This window comes from Lutra lutra, chromosome 14, assembly GCF_902655055.1.
Source record: "Lutra lutra chromosome 14, mLutLut1.2, whole genome shotgun sequence".
Lineage (NCBI taxonomy): Eukaryota > Metazoa > Chordata > Mammalia > Carnivora > Mustelidae > Lutra > Lutra lutra.
The window spans coordinates 81,298,687-81,318,672 of NC_062291.1; the positions used below are offsets into that span (position 1 = coordinate 81,298,687).

At 47.9% G+C, this 19,986-nt stretch overlaps 1 long non-coding RNA gene across 1 annotated transcript; it reads right to left on the reverse strand.

The window, feature by feature from the left end:
* Window positions 1–508: 508 nt before the first annotated feature.
* Window positions 509–19,600, reverse strand: LOC125084314 (uncharacterized). Its single transcript, XR_007122596.1, has 3 exons — window positions 19,589–19,600; window positions 6,196–6,204; window positions 509–669 (listed from the first exon to the last, which is right to left on the reverse strand). It is a non-coding gene; the product is annotated as an uncharacterized LOC125084314 (long non-coding RNA).
* Window positions 19,601–19,986: the final 386 nt, after the last annotated feature.

Consider the following 19,986-nt stretch of genomic DNA (forward strand, 5'->3'; position numbering starts at 1 on the left):
GAGAAAATGGAGAAAAGGGAACCATCCTGCGTTGATGCAGGGGACATAATTTGGCGTAGTTATTATGGAAAATGGTATGGAGGTTCTTCAACAAACTGAAAATAGAACTACCATATGATCCAGCAATATGGAGGAGTCCAGCCTCTTCCAGGCATACAGCCATAGGAATGGAAATCAGGGTCTCAAAGAGGAATCTGCTCTTCCCATGTCCATTGCAGCATTATTCACAGTAGCCAAGACGTGGAAACAACCTAAGTGTCTGTCAAAGGATAAATGGATAAAGAAGACGTGATGTGCATATACAATGGAATGCTATCAGCCATGAGAAAGGACATCTGCATTCGTGACAACACAGATAAAACCTGAAGACATCATGTTAAATACAATAAGTCAGATGAAGAAAGACTAATACTGTATGATCTCACTTATGTGTGGAATCTAAAAAAGGCAAACTCAGAAAAGACAGTCTTTTCAAGAAATGGTGTTGGGAAAATTGGACAGCCACATGCAGAAGAATGAAACTGGACCATTTCCTCACACCATACATAAAACTAGACTCAAAATGGATGGAAGGCCCAAATGTGAGACAAGAGTCCATCCAAATCCTAGAGGAGAACACAGGCAGCAACCTCTATGACCTCGGCCGCAGCAACTTCCTGTTAGATATGTCTACAAAGGCAAGGGAAACAAAGACAAAAATGAACTATTGGGACTTCATTAAGATCAAAAGTTCTCGCACAGCAAAGGAAACAACCAACAGAATGGGAGAAGATATTTGCAAATGTCTTATCAGATAAAGGGCTAGTATCCAAAATCTATAAAGAACTTATCAAACTCAATACCCAAAGAACAAACAATCCAATCAAGAAATGGGCAGAAGACATGAATAGATATTTTTCCAAAGAAGACATACAAATGGCCACAGACACATGGAAAAGTGCTCAACATCCCTCGGCATCGGGGAGATACAAATCAAAACCACAATGAACTACTGCCTCACACCAGCCAGAATGGCTAAAATTAACAAGTCAAGAAACGACAAATGTCAAGAATAAGGAGAAAGGGGAACCCTCTTATGCTGCTGGTGGGAATGCAAGCTGGTGCAGCCACTCTGGAAAACAGCATGGAGGTTCCTCAAAAAGTTGAAAATAGAACGACCCTATAACCCAGCAATGCTGGGTATTTACCCTAAAGATACAAATGTAGTGATCCGAAGGGGCACGTGCACCCGAATGTTTATAGCAGCAATGTCCACAATAACCAAACTGTGGAAAGACCCCAGATGTCCATTGACAGTTGCACGGATAAAAAAAGATGTAGTATATATATACAATGGAACACTACTCAGCCATCAAAATATGAAATCTTTCCATTTGCAATGACATGGATGGAACTAGAAGGTATTATGCTAAGCAAAATAAGTCAATCAAAGAAAGACGATTATCATATGATCTCTTTCATATGTGGAATTTAAGAAACAAAACAGAGGATCATAGGGAAAGATTGGGAAAAAAGTAGACAAAATCAGGAAGAGACAAACCGTAAGAGACTCATAATCATAGGAAACAAACTGAGGGCTGCTGGGGGGGAGGGAGGGGGAGAGGGGTAACTGGGTGATAGGCATTAAGGAGGACACTTGATGTAATGAGCACTGGGTATTAGACTGATGAATCACTGACCTCTACCTCTGAAAATACGTTGTATGTTAATTAATTGAATTTAAATTAAAAAATTTTTTAAAAAACCAAAGTCATAGAAACAAAGAATAGAGTGGTGGTTATTAGGGCCTGGAGGAGGCAGAAATGGGGAGATACTGGTCAAAGAGTACAAACTTTCAGTTACAAAATGAGGAAGTCCCAGAGGTCCAATGTACAGCATGGTGATGGTATTTAATAATACTATATAATACACTTGAAAGTAGGTAAGAGTAGATCTCAAATGTATTCACCACACCAACACACACACACACAAACACACACATACACACACAGAGTAGCTATATTACAGGATGGAAGCATTAGCTAATTCTGTAGTGGTAATCATTTTGCAATATATAAATGTATCAAATCAACATATTATACATCTTAAACTTCTACCATATGTCAATTTTATGTCACTGAAGCAGAAAAATAAATACTACACTTGTGAATGGGAACAATCCCCCCTCAAGGTCCTTCCCTCCTCCCTGCCCAGCAAACCGGGATGCCGTGCCAAGGCTCTAAGATGACTGCCTAGGAGGGAATCCCAGAGCTCCTTGGAGCATCTGGTCCACACAATAGATGTGGGGTCAGGGAGGAGCAGAGAGTAAAGGACTAAAGAGATCGTCAAAGAAAAGAGATGGGATTCGGGGCCCATCTCAGTCCCAGTCCAGGCTTTGGGCTTCCTGCCCAGCCAGTACTGCCACCCCAGCTCTTCCAAGCACTGGAGACAGATTTTAAAATGTTTTTGCAAGGCCATCCAAAGCTCTGGACCCGGGCAGGGGCATGGCTTGAACAGGAGTAAGGGCGGTACGGATGACGGATTTCCTTGGAGACTCATTTAGCTCTCTTAGATCACCGCTTTAAATTATTACCCCTCCTGCCTGCCAAACCCCTGACTGGTTTAAGACTTGGGAGTAGTTGTTTCTTCATTCCTCACTGGACCAACTACTCATCAGGGTCTTCTTGGTAACGGTCTCCGGACTTCTTACTCAGAGGCTGAATGCCACCTCTCTGCTAAATGCTGGTCAGTGAGGGTGACTGTCCCATGGACACGGCTCTCCGTCACTTCGAATCTGGGAGGAGGTTGGGGAAGAAAGACAGACATGTGCTCAGAGACCCACAGCACCCTTGAGAAAGGACTCAAGGGTTAAGGAGGGGGAGGTATTAGTGTGTTGTAGGATGGAAGGAGCCCAATATTGTGGGTAGGGGAGGAGCTTTGGGGGCGGGGGAGCATTTGAGGGAGGCTTTGAAGAATGGATGGATTATGTCAGCTGGAAAGCCAGGTGAGCATTCCATCTTCAACCATAGAAGACGGTGAGAAGACCGGAGCCTGGGGAAATAGTTGAATCCAGTCTACAGGGCACTAAGGAGTCTAAACTTTCTTCGTGAGCAATGGGAAGCCAGTGATGATTTTTTGAGGAGAGGAGGGGTTTAAAGAAATTGTCCCTCTACCCAAGGTAGGATATTTTTACATAATCTAAACAGATTGTGATAGAATTCCACATTTACTTAAGAGCCCCGTAAAAGTACTAAAGAAAAAGTGACAATATTCTTTTTCTGTAATTCATGAGAATCGGTAACAAACCATAAAGAAGCTTAAACTAAGGCCTTTTTTACTTTGAGACTGGTTTGTTTTTAAATATATTCTGTCTTCTCCCTTCCCTGGGGAAAAATAACTGGAAAGAACCAGAAAGAAACCCTGAGTGCCTATACCCTTTACCCCAAACTCTAGGGCTATTTCGGTCCTTGCTCAAAGATGACCTATTCCAACAGAGACAGCAGATATTGGCTGGTGTTGAAGCAGGGACCTGTTCCAAAGCTTTAAGTCCAAACAGCCTTGGGCCAGAGAAGTCAATTAGGAGCTGAGAAGAGTAGGGAGAGAGGTGCTGGTAGATGCAGTCAAGAGGAAATCAGACCCCATTTCATCACTTTCCCATTTGTGATTCCCCTATTGATGCAGACAGCTTGAAAACTCTCTGATGCAGGGAGTGAGTTCTGCCCATCAGAGGGCTCCCTCTGGGGAGTGGGGTAATGGAGATACCAGCCATCAGTGTCACCGGGGGAAGAGAGACACACACCTTACCAGAGGCTCAACTCTTGTGTCCCTGAGCAATTAGCCAACTGGTCTACCCGGGATTCCCATCACAATCTTTCCAACACGGAGAGGTGATTTTTCCATGACTTAACTAACTCACGTCTTGGAAATCCCAGAATCTGAGACTAGAGTAGCTGGAAGGGGCATAAAGGGCCCATATGATAGTCAAGCTCACCCAACTCACCCCAATTTTCAGATGGGAAATACTTTGCCCAAGCCCAGGGCTTCTTCTCCTCACCTATGACTTATCACCAGGTCCCCACTTTCTGCCTTGACTATTCTGCCAGTGGCTCCCATCCCTTGTGCACTCTAGGCCAGGCACTCTGCTATGGACTACGGACTACGAAATAACTCTGGAAGGTATATTAGCCTGCCTCTTGAGCACTCAAGGGAACTGAGGCTTGCCGGAACTTAGAGAGGTTACCTGGATTGCCTGTGCTCACACAGCTGCTCACCGTTGCAGCTGGGACTTGAGATCAGCGGGGATGCACGTGGCCTGCACTATATGATACACAGGGTTGCATGGTTGTACACTCAGCATTTCGGGTTTCTCGAAGTCAGTCACTTCCTTTGAGGGCTGACAACACTATCCTTGTGTCTAACCAAATCTATCCCGGGTCAAAAGAAACACACCTCCTTTGGGGCCCCATGCTGACACTGAGGACTATTAAGTAAAGAGCACGGGCCGTGGGAATCTTCCAAGCACGTGAATGCACTCTCAACCTTGGCCTTCAGAGTACTGCTGTTCTGTACCCTCAATCTCTCCATGCAGCCTCCAACCTCAGTCAGGACCCATTGCCCCCAGTCAACCGTGACTCTGCCACTTATGCAAGTCAACCTCTATCCCATGTATCCCATATATCCCATGTATCCCATCTATGCTCAGTAGGTGAGGACGCTCATAACCATGAAGGTGTTGTTTCTGCCTCCCCTCCTTCACCCCCAGAACCTAGCAGCGATGTCTGATCCCTATTTTCCTCTTATGGCACTGGATTTACTCATTCTCATTCCCTCAGCCCCAACCCCAGGGGCTTCACTCCTAACATGGGGCCTGTTGCTATAGCACTGGGGAGGAACAAGGCAACCCCGACCATTGGCAACATGGGCTTTGGAAGCAGGAAGAGGCTAAATGCTGTTCTGCCAGGTTGGAGCTCCGGGGACTTGGCGAGTGCCTTGACCTCCCTGAGTCTGGGTTTATGCTCCTAGCCACAGGGAGCTGTTGTGATGGGGAAATAAATGACACGTGTGACAGTGCTTTGGTCCAGGGCAGAGACCCAACAGTTCACATTCCTGTCTCCTTTAATATGTGTCTCAGAGGAACGCAACGATGATTGAATGAAATTATAAAGAACCTAGCGCAATTCCTGGCGCCAGCAGACACTCAGTAAACAGAGCCTCTCTTCTGAGGGAGCGCCCACTACCTCGTCTTGCATTCGAGTTTTTGTTTCTGGGCAATACGGTGGAACTAAATGCTGACAAACATCAGCCTGTCTCAGGAGCTGGGGTGGGCGCTGGCTGCACAGGTGAAGGACAGGCCCCTGGGCTCCACCAGTCCCCTTGCCAGCTGGGATTCTGGGGCCCTGGGCTCAGAGTGACACTGAGACGGCCAGAACCAAAGCCCTTGCACCGATGGGCATTCCTGCCAGCGCCGGCCAGCCCAGGCTGCCTCTCTATCTTCCGAGAATCCTCCCAAATCTCCCTCCACTCCTACTGCTGCCCTTTGACTAAAGCCCATTGTGTCAATTCCATCATCTGTACTCTTACTAAAAATAAAACCCATGCAGCCAGATCTCTGAGAAAGGGGAGCTCTCGGTTAAAGGGCAAATTCCTCCCTTCCTGGTATGGTCCCGGCTCCCAGGGAGAGAGCAGGGCTGGGAACCCCACCCCCCAAAGCTCTGTGTCTGAAGGGAGCCCCAACCGAGGGTTGGAGAGGCTGTCTGCTAAGTGGGTTCCCACAGGGAATAAATGGCGAAGCTCCAGCCCCTTCTTCTCGGCCCTCGCTCTATCTTACGGCTCATTTCATCTCCCTGCAGGCAACTTTGACAAAAGGCCTTTCTGCTTTTGCCCAGGCTCTCCCACAACATAAAACCATTGACTGATATCAAAACGGTCACCTCGCTTAGGCCTTCATCATTTTTCAATTTTCCAAGTGACTGCCTCCAGCATGTTGTACCACAGAAGACAGCAGCAGCATGGGGGAATCCAAGCGGGTGCCCGTCCAGGCCTGAGGTCTGTCATCGTCCGATACAAGTCTCTGCCAGCAAGGGTCACTCTAGCTGCTAGCTGCCTTCTTCCAGAAGGTAGCTGACCAGGAAGTTAGGCATTCAAGTTTGGGAACCAAATGGACCCAGGTTGACATCCCAGCTCTGACCCTTAAGTGTCACACGGTGGGGACCTTACCTCTTTAGCCTTCGTTTATTATCTGTAAAATGAGATTATAAAGTGAAGAGAAGGGGATCTCAGCTCATAGGATGATGAGAAGGTTAGATGAGATGATACATACAGAGTGGCCCATGCCCGGAGCGATTGCATCCATGTATTTACTGCAGTTGTTAGTACTCTCGTGAAGAGCTGTTTCCACGCAGGGTTTGAGGGAGAACATTCTTTTCCTTCTTCAACTCCAATTAGGAAGTTACTCTTTGGGTCAAAGGGGGATCAGCCCCTGAACTCAACCTCTAGCCTCTACCTCTCATCGCCATTGTGTAGGGTTCACATAGGAAAGGAGGTTATCGGGCGCCTGGGTGGCTCAGTTGGTTAAGCGACTGCCTTCGGCTCAGGTTATGATCCTGGACTCCACGGGGAGTCTGTTTCTCCCCTGACCCTTCTCCCCTCTCATGCTCTCTCTCACTCTCTCTCTCCCTCAAATAAATAAATAAAATCTTAAAAAAAAAAATAAAAAAGGAAAGGAGGTTATTGCCTGGTGGGAGGCATCCCTCAGGCAATGGTGGAGGAAACTGACCATGACTGTCTCTGGGGAAGTCTCTGAGCGGAGATACCCGGAAAGGTCATGTAATCAGTAATCAGGTGCCAGTAAGAGAAAATTGTCTCCTGCACCTGAAGGTAGGGTACAGGGACAGGTCCTGACAGGGCAGGTTCATGAAACAGCATAGCAGAGTGAGGGCAGGAGCCCGCGGGAAGGGAGGTCTGGATAGAGCAGTTTAAGCCTGGAGGGGACAAAGCAATGGAGGCATTTTTCAATACTCCGGGAGGTAGTAGAGTATCTTAGCTAAGAACCCAGGTTCTAGATGCGGACAGCCCCATCACATCTCACCTCCACTATCCACCTGCTGGATGACTTGGGCCTCGTTCTTTCTCTGTCAAAGGAGTATAATAATGGAACCTTTCCCACAGATCCACAGTCAGGACTTAGCTGAGCACATACGTGTAAAGACCCGAGCCAGAAGCACATCAGTGAATGAAGCCATCGGGCACATCCCGGTGAAGAGAAGCCACCATCCAAACTCTCTCCTCTGTGATGCCAACCTCTTCCCTCCCAACTCTGGCCTATACTGCCACACAGTCCCCATTCTTCAGCTTCCATGTTGGGACATGAGGGGAAACTCTAGAATCTTCATTAGTCATCCAAACTCATCGCCCACTACAATGCATAAACTTGCCAGGGAGTGTCTAATTTCTCCTGGTGTATCTACAGAGCCAGAAAACGCACTATCTTCCAAGGTAGAGTGCAGCATCTGTGGAAAGTTCTAGAAAGTTCTGTCCCTGGTAGTTTGTGTCCCTTGGTCGAAGTTAGTTCAGCTAAGGATGCTCTGTGCCAAGCCCTGTGCTGGGTCTTCATCCATAACAGCCACTAGGATAGAGGCGGACCTTGACGCCGCGTTGTCTAGACTAGAACAAAAGCGGCCCAGAGCAAACCACATGCTGTGATGAGATACCCTAACGTGGAAGCTCCAAGGCTACAGAAACAGAAGACTGGGCCTTGGTGGATCAGTTAGTTCATCAGTCCAATAAAGAGAGGGGGAAGAGTATTCTGAGCAGAGGCGATGGCAGGAAGAAACAGCCCAGGAGCGGGGGAGTCTGCTACGCCCAAGTTTGGGAGAGGGTTTCAGGCTCAATGGACGGCGAGAACCCAGGAGAGATGTGCAGGGCAGAATCTTCCCGGGACAAGCAAGCCTGGAAAGTTGCTGGACTTTGCTGTGGGCCCCAGGGGCCCCCTGAGGACGGTCAGGGATTAGTGGCCTGATCCACCCAAGGGCCAGGAGGAGGGAGCGTAAGGAGCAACCGTGGCAGCTGGAGTTTGGGGTCGGGGTGCGTGGTGAGCCTCCGCCCAGGTCCAGTCAGAAGGTGCAGGGGTGCCTGGGTGGGTCTGTCGGTTGAGCATCGGACTCTCGATTTCAGCTGAGATCATGATCTTGGGGTTGTGCGGTCGAGCCCCGCATCAGGCTCCACGCTCAGGATGGAGTCTGCTTATCCTTCTCCCTCTGCTCCCCCCCCACCTCTCTCTCTCTCAAATAAATAGCTTTTCTTTTAAAAAGAAGATGAGCGTGCTGGCACTTGGGCAATGACCTTGAGGGGAGAGGGAGAGGAAGGGACGGTCCCAAGTGATATGCAGCAAGGAAGACAAGCAGGCTCTGTTCAGCCATGGAGGTGGCTGAGTCTGGCTTGCCAGTCGCTGCCACGCAGAGCAAAGCTACCTCTGCCACGCAGACCAGCCCCAGCCTCGGGAGCACAGGGTGCTCACCCTCCTCTCCACTTGCTCTCCCCAGGAGGGCTGCAAAGCCCCACCCAGAGGCAGCCCCACCCTGAGGGAGGGCTGGAGCTGCCCGGGATGGCAGTGACAGTGAGGGTGACAGGGGTCTCTCCCGGTTCCCAATCCCACATTGCTTCCCAGGCATTCCGGGTTGGAGCTGGCAGTTGTAACTGAAAGGATTATAGATTTGCACTTACGGGCGATGGCGCATAAACAGCTTCGGGGTGCCCTGACTTTGCATCCTGGAACCCCAAGCTAGTAACTTTCAGATTTTCAGCCTTGTCTCCTGAGCAGCAGACCAGATGCCTCTGCCCTGAGACCAGGAGCCCAGGGCATCCCCCTTGCCTCTCTACCCCGGGGGGCTCTGGTCTGAGCCCCTCAGCTTTGTCATCTGAACAATGGGCTCTCCAGGGTCCCTTCCGGTGTGAATAGCACCCCCACTCTCACCTCGGGGAAAGTAAAATGGCTCCTGGATTCCCCATCCCCATTCCCTGACTAGGCTCCAGCAGGGTTTGCAAGGCGGTGGGGTGGGGGTTCTCTGAGGGAAAGCCAAATTGCTCCAAACTCCACCAAGCTGACCCTCATGCCCAGGCCTCCCCCCTGCCCATCCCAGCGTGATCTATGGCTCTGGGGAGTCGGAGCGTAGCACGCAGAATCCTGCAGTCCCAGACCCACTGCCACACTCCACACACACAGGAAATGGACTGTGATACACGCCATATTACATTTTAATGGTCTGCAGCACCCAAGGCAGAATGAGGGATCATTCCTGTGGTGGTAACAGATTAACTCCTTCTTTTCTGGTCTCTTTCCATCTTCCAGGGAAGCGAATTGGGGCACAGCACACCGGGTTGTCAAGACAGCGTGTTCTGAAGTTAGGAACAGGTTTACCCGAAATCTTCTGGGGTTCTCCTTCTTCCGCTGCATCGGTCGATACTCGGGTAGGACGTAACCTTCTGATCAGATCCAGCTCATCTCTCTCTCCTTCAGAGTCCACCAGGAGTTCACCTTCGCAAGCTCAGTGCCACCCAGACCCAGAATTAATAACCCTCCACGAGACAGGAAGTCTCTGGTGGCTGATATCTGGGATATTTTAAAGGCGCACCCTTTAAAATTAATAGTTCTCTTAAAATTAATAGCGCCTGTCTACACTCGAGGGTCAGAGGGGTCTCTGTCTACACCCAGAGATGGCCAGCTCCCCCTAAGGTTCAGAGGGAAGAAGTCACCTTTTCAGTCAAGGTCAAGGTAGATCAGGGACGAAAGCCTGAGAGATGTTATTGCCACCTGAGTGCCGTCTTCCCTGGGTGACACACCCATCAAGCCAGGCGATCCTTCCTCACCATGTCCCTCACAACGGTGTGCTGGCAGAATGTTAAGCGACAGACTCCGGGGGCAGAGGTGTCGTTCACTGGGAGAATTCGCCAACTTGGGGCTACCAGCGTGAGGTCCCTGGTGCGGGCCCGGGAGAGACGCTCAGCCTCACATAGTCTCTTCACCACATAATTACAAGAGTCCTGAGTAACCTCAATAACGTGCCTTGTAGTAAACGAATTAGCAGGTGATGAGTTTTGAGCATGTATCGCTTTTTGTTTTTAATAGAATTTCATTATTAGTTTATGTAATTTAATTTTTAATAATGACTGTGGTTAACAACCAGTTCTCAAAATTCCTGAAAGTCGGACAATCAGCTCAGTCTGGCTGGAGCACACCCTGCTCCCTCAGCTGAAAGTCACTGACCACACATCACCTTTATTAGTGTGGACATACTTGAGAAAGAGCCATGGTCTGGCTCGCGGGCTCGGCTGCAAAGACACTGGCCCGGAAGGACCGATTGTTGGCTGGTACTTCCTTTTCTCATCAGTCAGCCTGAGAACCTGCTGAGCTCAAATGCTATCACATATTTTTGCTCCCTCCACAGATGAGATCTGGTCCCTGAACTCTATGTCCAACTCCTGCAAGAAGGGAGATTTGGACACTAATGTGTTCATCCTTAAAGCATATGTAACCTCTTCCTCCATGGGAACATCTCAAAGGCGGCCCTGTGTCAAATACTGGCTCTATCCTACTGACCCAAGGGCCCACGAGGCCTCTATGTGGCACCTCCAGCTATGGGACAAAAAGAGAATCTTGAGGTGCCCTCCTGTAAGATGGAGAAGGGTCTGAAGAATGAAATGGAACAGGACCCAAGATGGCATCCAACAACTCCAACGATTCCAGCCTCCTGGTGCTGACACAGGGAATCGTTCCTCCCACACTGAATAGGGTGGATGAGGACAACATGAAACAACAGGAGAGACCTTTGGAGACTTAGCCATGAAAGGCAGAGTGCTTCTGCCTTGCTCTCTGCTGAACCACTCTCCCAGGGAGAAGGCAGCCGCCATGTCACGAGGACATTCAAGCAGTCCCATGGAAACAACCACGTAAGAAGAACTGATGCCTCCTGCCAGCAGTACGAGTGAACTCCTTGAAGTTATGTCCCCCACCCCAGCACCCATTCAGTGTCCTACACCACATGAAGCTTTTGGGAGGGGGGATAAAAAATAAGTCAGAGCATGATCTCTGTTCTCAAGGTGATGCCACCACGGGGCCTGCATCAGTTAGGAGTCACTTTGGCTGCATGTACGATACTGCTATTGGTCACACAGGAAGAGTAACTTAAACAAGATAGACTTTTGTGTCTCTTAAGTAAACAAGGTCAGAGGTGGACAATCTAGATCTACGATGGCACTCCACCAGGTCAGTGACCCAGGCTCCTTCTGTCTTGGTAACTTGCCATCATCAGCAAGATCCATCTACCTCCTAATCCAAGAAGGCTGCGTGAGTGCCAGCCATTACATTCCTTTTATCCCAAAAGGAAGAAGGAAGAAATAAGGGAAGGTACACCCTCTTGCGTGAAAGACAGTTGGCACACATTGTACATCCCCTTTCTGCTTCTATCCCATTGGCCGGAACTTAGTCATAGGGCCAGTTTTTATTCGTGGCAGTCTTGTGTCCAGATAAAACTCAGGGGTTCCAATATTAGGAAGGGAGAGAATGGGTACCAGTGGGCGATGAACAACTTCTTTCCCAGGGCCTGGCAGAGGCCTCACGGGTCTCCAGGCCACAGACACACCTGTCTGATGCATCTCTTTGCTGCTCTTGGTGCTTGGCTGAAAGAGCCAGTGTTCTCTTTGCAAACACTTCCTCAGAAGCATACCCTACCTGGATTCTCTCCCTGGCACCCTACTTGTTTGCCAACTTCTTAGTTAACTGTCCTTCCCAACAAAAGACAGAGTCTGTGAGGCAGAGGCCTCACCTTTCTGGTCCTGCTCTGAAATACTGTCTCCTGACTACTTGTGAATGAAGGAGGGAGCCAGGCGTAGACTCTGACACTTGCCCATGGTCTAGGACACATTCATGCAGGGACCCATCGCTAGGAAACCACTATGAAAACATTTGCACGCTTATGGCCCAAGCTGGGGCCATCTCCAGGCATCTCAGTAGCCTCCGTCCGCAGCAGTGTGCAAAGACACGGCATCCATATAGTATCTGCTTTGCCACAAGCACATTCCCTGACTTTTAAGGACCCACCCCATCTCGTCGGCCACATTAAAAAAAAAAAAAAAAAAAAAAAAAGCCGGACATTCTTCTGAGGAAAACAAAACAAACACAGAAAAGGCAACTGTTTTTAGTGTTCTTTAGCTTTCCCTGGGGAGCCAGAGTCTCTGTGTGCACAACCCCCAGAACTCCAGAGGAGACACACAAAACATAATCCGTCATGTCAACCCACTGGTCTGAGGGTTTTTGTTTTTGCCATACTGGCTTAGAGGTCACGGAGACACAGACAACAGATGACGTCTGCAGAGTCTTAAATACAAACCACATTTGAAAACAGAGGAGAGGATCCCCTGCAAAGTGTCTGTGAAAAGTGTGCGTGTTGTTCTGCAGGGGTAATTGAAAGCTACCGTCCTCCAGTCAAGTGAGTGATCCTCACAGAAACATGTATGAACAGCTCCCTCAAAGCCCCAAAAGAAGAGGAATAAAAGAAATAAATAAAATTCAGGGAAAACGGAAAATAAGAAAAACCACTGAACTCCATTAGTTATCACATAAACTGTTTTCACCTTCACAAAGGCAAATGTTTTTAAAAAGAATACACAGTGCCGGCAGACATGGAGAGGGACGGTCAGTAGCACACACGACTAGCAGAATGTAAATTTGTACACTTCTCTGGAAAACAGTTTGGAAACATGCATCAAAAACCCCAAAAATGGGGACGCCTGGGTGGCTCAGTTGGTTAAGCAGCTGCCTTCGGCTCAGGTCATGGTCCCGGCGTCCTGGGATGGAGTCCCACATCGGGCTCCTTGTTCTGTGGGGAGCCTGCTTCTCCCTCTGCTTCTGCCTGCCACTCTGTCTGCCTGTGCTCGCTCTCTCTCTCTCTCTCTGACAAATAAATAAATAAAATCTTTAAAAAAAATGTGCACAGTCCATTTGATGTAATAATTCTACTTCTAATAATTAATGCTAAATATTCATTCATGTATTCAGTAAAATCATTGTGATTATCTGCTACCTGCCCTTTGCTGTACTGGATACTGAATATTCACGGGTGAATAAAAAAAGACATATTTCCTGCCCCGTGGAGTTTACGATTCAATGATAAAACACATAGTCAACAAGCGAAGTTTACAATTGCACGATGAAACAGATAGTAAACACGTAAATAAGTCAGTAAATAAACATGAATTGTCATTCCTAAGACAGATGTCGCGTTCATGTGGTATCATAACAGAATTGCTAATAGATGCTCACAGAATTTCCACCGAGAGGGTGAGGTTGAAGCCAAGATCTGAAGGACGAAGAATCAGCCGGGACAAAAGGAGAGGGCCGCGTCCCAGGGAAAGAAAACAGCATGTGTAAATGTCCTGAGGTAGGAAAGAGCTTTCAGAACTTGGGAACCAAGGAGAGGCCAGAATGGCTGGAGCCGGGCAATCGGGAGGGACCCGAGACACATCTGGGGGTGAATCAGAGCTGGGATAGGAAGCCCGAGTGTCCATGGACTTCATGCTACAGGCAATGGGGAGCATTTGAAGGTTCTTGAGCAGGGGAGTCGCAGAATCCCAGTGTACTTCGGAAAGCTCAATCCAGGGATGTTTTAAGATCCACGAAGACCTGTTTCAAGAAGCCAAGAAGACCAGACTGGAAATCGGGAAGTTTCCCTGAATGATTATTGCCATTCATGGCCAGAGGTCTATGAGGGGCAGATGAAAGAGGGAGTAGATTTGACCACTGATGACTGTGGGTGGCCAAGAAGCAGGAGGAGCTGGAAACATCAGCACGTTTGCTGCCTGGGAGCCTGGGAGAACAGCGGGTTGGTGAATGGCATCAGGAAACAGCCAGATGCGAAGGTGTGAGAACGAAGACGAAGAGCCATGACGCAGACGTCTTGAATCCCAGCTCGCATCTCCCTTGCGGAGCCCATTCCCCATCACTCTCCAAACGGGCAGGGCCCCAGTTCTGCCTCGACTCCCTCACACAGGACGACACTGAGCATTTCCACGTCTAGTCCCACAGAAAGACCAACAATTAAATGGGAAACCGGTGTCGTTTCCTTTCCCATCCTTTTCTTGATGTTCATGATTTCAATTAAAAACTCAATCAAGGTCAAATATTTTCCTCAGGAAATTTTTTTTGGTAAATTCTTGCATTAAGAGCCGTCCTCCATTCTATGTTTCCAGTTTGGGGAAAAGCGACTTGTGCTGGCTTCCCTCAAGATTTTCCCTTCCTTGAGACGCTAAAGACTCTCTCAAGTCCTTCTTGGGAATGCCGGCTTGACTTGGCATGTTTCGCAAAGGGTTGTCTCACATTTATTAGCGGCTCTTTCTCAGAATTAACTATCTCACCAGCAATTTAAGTCTTTTTTTTTTTTTTTAAGGATGCTGGTGGGGACTTTCCTCAAGGAAGAAAGGGAGTGGGAGAAGGATTCCCTGAGGCAGAGGTGGCTCCCTGGGGGCCTTCCCTCTGGCATCTGTGGAGATGAGGTGCGGCTGCCAGGCCTCATTACCTATCAGTGTTTCTCCTCACATAAAACGGGGTGTCTAACGCAGTGCTCATTTCTCTGGAAATTTTGTGTGGGCCCGAGGAGGCAGTTGTAATATATGCGAGAATAGAAATGAAGGAATTGTGTCCAGTGGCTGGGCTCACACTAAGCTCACTTGCTTCAGAAAACAAACCCAGATCGGAATATCGAGCCAAGGCCACCAAGCCCCCCTGAAGGGCGTTCCTGGGAGGCGATGAATCCAGAAAACATGATTGCCTCGATTTGGGCCACTTTCAGTAATGAAAACTTTTCCTCATAGAAGAAAATTGTTCCGAAAAGAACCGCCTCAGTAACTCAATTTTGAAACGGGAGGTATTAGGACGGCACAATAAATCAGTTTAGGAAAATACAATTTCCTGTCAGCTGTTCTAAATAAGGTCCTTTTAAGACCATTGTATAGTCGGGAGGAGAAACAACTCCCTCTTCCATTTGGAAGTTGTTGGGCTTTTTTCTGGGGATTTTAAATCTCGTGGCTGGATGTAGAGGAAGAAAATGAGATGTTTACAACATACTGAGAAACCGGTTTTTAATACTGTGAGACCCTTCCTATCACAAATTCAGGCGGCTGCAGGAAGATTTCATTGAACTCCAAATTTCACACCATCTCATGTCTGCTTTGGAGCTGCTAAGGATGCCCATTTAAAGGAAGGAAATCTTCCCACTCCAGCTGCTGAGCCGGCTACAAAGTCTTTAATAAAATCCCTTTCCATAGAAAGAACTACGGGCTTCCCCCGACAGAGGCCTAACCGGCAGGCGCAACTCCTTAGCCACATAAAAAGAAATTGAACTGTGCTGTTTTCTGGGCAGTCCCCGTAAGCCATGGGAACAGCTATATTTCCTTTTTCTTTTGTTTTTAATGTGTGAGACATTTCAAACATATAGACAAATATAGAGAATATAACAGACCGTCCTCCACCACGATCCAACATCTGCCATAATTGCTTCAGATTCTCTCTCTCTCCCTCCCTCCCTCTGAAATCACTTAAAATCAGAGCCGCGCATTCCATTTTTCCCTCTTTCCCCAGAAGTAACTCCTGCCCTGAAATGATGTGAATCACTCACATGCTAATTTTCGTACTAATCCGTAAACTGAATAGACTGTTAATTTTTATGTTTCTTTAAGTTCATCTAAGTAGGAATTCTTCTGTAAGAACTTACCTTTCCCCTCAAAATTTTATTTTGGCTGGAGACACATACGATGCCCTTGACTAAAGACTCATTCTCAGAAAGACGTTACTTCTGCCTAAGTTAATTTACAGATTGAATGCACTGCCAATTAAAAAAAAAAAAAAATAGGTTTTTTTCTGGAGCTAGGTGAGTTGATTAAAAAGTTTATCCTGAAGAACAAAAAAGCAGAGCTAGCCAGAAGAACCCCGAAAAAGAAGAGCCATATGGGGGGCAGGGCTACCTACCATTAACACATGCTGTCAATTCCGTAATTAAGAGTTTGGTGTTGGCACATGAAGAAACGGACCAGTGGGACTGAAAGAAAATCCAGAAATAGATGCAACTGCATCTGGAAAGTCATTATATGAGAAAGGCGGCTTCGCAAGTCTATGTGGAGAGATGATTTTTTTTTTTAAGCGGTGTTAAGATAATTGGATAGCCATATGGAAAAAGTCAGACCTGGAGCTCGCCCTACACACTGGGGCAAAATCCAAAATGGATCAGACATTTAAATATAAAAGCTGAAACCCTATAGGTACTACAGGAAAACATGGGGGAAGGCCTGTATAACCTGGGAACGGAACACACTTAACCAGAAGCAACAAGAGAACAGACTGTAGGATTTGACATTAACATCAAACTCTTTGTCATGGCAAACCCAGCATCTGTAAGTATAGACAGGTGACATCAGGGCTGAGGGCTCCTGTCTCCGGGTAAGCCCGCATCGTCCTGGATTGATAGGCAGTTGGACTCGCTTTCTAGACCGGAGGCCATAGAAGTGACCTGGCTGACCATGTTGGGTCTGGGGTCCGGTACCTGTGTTTGAATCCAACTCCACCACTTACCAGCCATGTTGGGCAAATGTTCCAACTCTCTAGACCTTAATTTCATTGTCTACAATCAACGGATAGCACCAGCACCTAGTCCTGGAGTTTTGAGGAGGAATAAATGAATTTCTGTATATGAAATGTTTAGATCAGTGCCTAGGACATTCTAGAACCTCAGTTAATGAGAGCTCTCACTTGCGAAGGCTCACAGCTCCTCAAAAAACCAAAGCCCAGGCAGCAAGTTGGCTGCAGGATTCTTCTCCCTCCCAGCCCTCCTCAGAAGCTGAGGGATGCACCTCATTCCCTGATTTTCAGCAGCAAGCCTGGCTCTGCCCTCCCTCCCTCATCCCCCACACACCCCCCCACACATCTCACAAAGACCCTTCATGTTCCTCCCTGCTTGTAGGGAACAGACTCTTGGTTACCACTGCCACTGAAGCTGACCCCTTCTGACGTTATCATAAGAAATGCCTAATACTGTGGATTGGTGGGGGGTTTTTTCTCTCTTTTAATTACTCTATCTTGACATACATTTCTCTGTTTTGCTAGGTTTTTGGTTTTTTTTTTTATGAATCGGTTTTAGGTTTTCATCCTTTCAATTACCCCTTTATTTTCAGTTTCACTCATTTCTGCCCATGTCATCATTTTCTTTTGCTTTCTTTGTGGTTTCTCTGCTTCATGATCCTTCTACTTCTTAAGCTGAACTCCTAGTTCAACCGTTCTCAGCCTTTCTTCCTTTCTTTTTTTTTTTTAAAGATTTTATTTATTTATTTGACAGACAGAAATCACAAGTAGGCAGAGAGGCAGGCAGAGAGAGAGGAAGAGAAGCAGGCTCCCTGCTGAGAAGAGAGCCCAATGTGGGGCTCGATCCCAGGCTCGATCCCGAGCTGAAGGCAGAGGCTTTAACCCACTGAGCCACCCAGGCGCCCCCCTTTCTTCCTTTCTAATTTTTGCCCGTGAGGCCGTCTGTTTCTCTCAAACCAGTGCCCGAGTTGAATCCCACATGTTTTCATGAGTGGTGCCACCATTACTCATTACTACCTCCTGCTGGTGGCTGGGGTCCTCCTACCAACGAGAGGACTGAATCCCTTCACCCGCTTCAAGCTGGACCTCACTGTGCAGAAAAGCGACTAGAACTGGCGAGTGCTGCCCTTGGGTGAAAGTATTTTCCAGACGCTTCCACTTCCCAGGGCTCTCCTCTTTTCCAGACTTTCCAGAGTTCTCGTCCCCGAGCCACAGGGATTAGTGACATTCCAGATGGTTGAGGCTCCTTCAGCCCTTGTCTCTGAGTGAGGAAGGTGTGAAGCAGAATGTCTTCCCGGCCAACAAGAGACACGTAATGGAAAGGAGAAACAGCCCTTCGGTGTGTAAGCCACGCAGACTTGGAAGCTGTGTGTTATCCTAACATAACCTCGCCTGTCCTGGCCAATACACACGGTGTTCTGTTATTGTTCAGTTTTAAGTATTATAACATTTCCATTATAATTTCTTCTTTGATACATGAATTATATACTAATTTTTTATTCCCAAGCATACAGAAGGTTTTGCTCTCTAATTTTATTACATGGGAGCCAAGAACGTCATTTCTCTAGGATGTGATGACTCGGCATCTGTCAAGATGAATTCTATGGCTTAATATGATCCGTTTTGGTAAATACAATCATGTCCGGGGAAAAATATGCATTCTCTCATTGGCGGGTAGCAGAGCTTTTTTTTTTGTCGTTGGATCAATGTGTGGTTCAACTTTTCTACAACCTTGTTACTTTTATGTCTGCCTGATCTAACAGTTGCTAAGGGAAGCATGTTAAAATCTGCTGTGATTGCGTATTTGTAATTCTTTGTGGTGCAGTCAAAGCCTGCTTATGCCTCTATCATGTGTCCCCTCTGGTCCCAAGTCTCAGAACCCTGGGAATCATGTGGGATTCGCCCCCAGAACCTCAAGTCTCTTAGGGAAGTCATACTGGGTCAGGGGCTTCTGGGACTAATTGTGAAAACTCAGAGCCTTTGCCTTAAATTTGTATCTGTATGTGATTTCAGGGGATTCTCTCATCCTGAAAGCTTGATATCCAGAATGGAAGTTTGGTGGCTATTATTTTGAACCAAAAATGTGAATTTGTAGCTGGACAGATGACATGAAAAACAGAGAAGAAGACAAAGGAAATGTTTTAAATTTGGACCACGTGGTCACTGCGTCACTGCATGGAGGAGGGAAGATCGATCCATGGGCAGAGAACTCCGCCTCTCTCCAGTCCAGACTGTCTCCAGCCCCAGCCATGGCTCTGGGGCTTCCTGGACCTGCAAATGGTGCCAGAATGTATTAGAGCAGCCGCAGACTGGAGAACGGGACCAAGAACATGGTCCCTGCTTGGGGATAGGGACAGGAACCCTTTCCTAGGAACCTGATGGGCTGGGGATGTTGGTGGGGGTCACGAGGAACTGAAGGGCTGCTGTCATTGTCATGAGGAGAACACTAACTGTGATGATGATGGCAGAGAGGAGAGAGGGGGAGGTGGAGGAGGAAGGGGGGGACTTGAGACTTGAGCAGAGCGTGCTCTGGACACAGATTGGAGGCAGATTATGCAAGGAGATGGGGCACCTTGAATGCTACCCTGAAGAGGCCTCATTTAATCCTAAAGGAAACGGGGAACCACCGGAAGCTTTAGGAGAGACAGACAGTAGTAGAAAATTAATGTGGCGGCATCTATAGACCACGGGCGATATGAGTGCAAATGGTGTGGACACGGGAGACTGCGGGGAACGACGGGGCAGGACTTGGTGGGTGGGGGGGGCTGTGGGTGTGAGGAGGGAGGGATTGGACATGTGCAGCCTCGATCCAAACCGACAGCACACGGGTGCCTGCCGTGTGACCGTGTGTTCCAATTAGCAGATCACAGTTACCTTCAGGCATTAGACGCCCGGCACAATAGCTCGCCAGGCAACCTATTCCTGAGGTTGTGTATGGAGCCCATTGTTATGCATATTTTATAGATGAGATGGCTGAGGTAATAAGACTTGAGCTTCAATTTCCTGTATCCAGTGGCTGAATATAACACAGTCCTTAGGAGACCAGGATTTGGGTGCGAAGAGCCACCCTGTAATTGCTTGCTGTGTGACCTTGAATAGCGTCCTCCACCTCTCTAAGCCTCCATCTGTAAGATCTCATCGAAATATGTGCCAGATCCTCAGCAAACAGCAGGCCCACAGTAAGCCCCCAAGAACTGTTAGCTGGTGTCATTACTATTATCGTCGTCATCAACGTTGTTCGTGCTGAAAGGACAAGACCAAGGTCAGGACTGTGGTCTCTGAGTCCGTGTCCTCCCTGTTGGGGGGAGCTGACCCCGCCCTACCTCATAGTTACTGATGACATCATTAGGGGATCCCTGAATGGTCGGAGCTGTTTTTCCAATCAC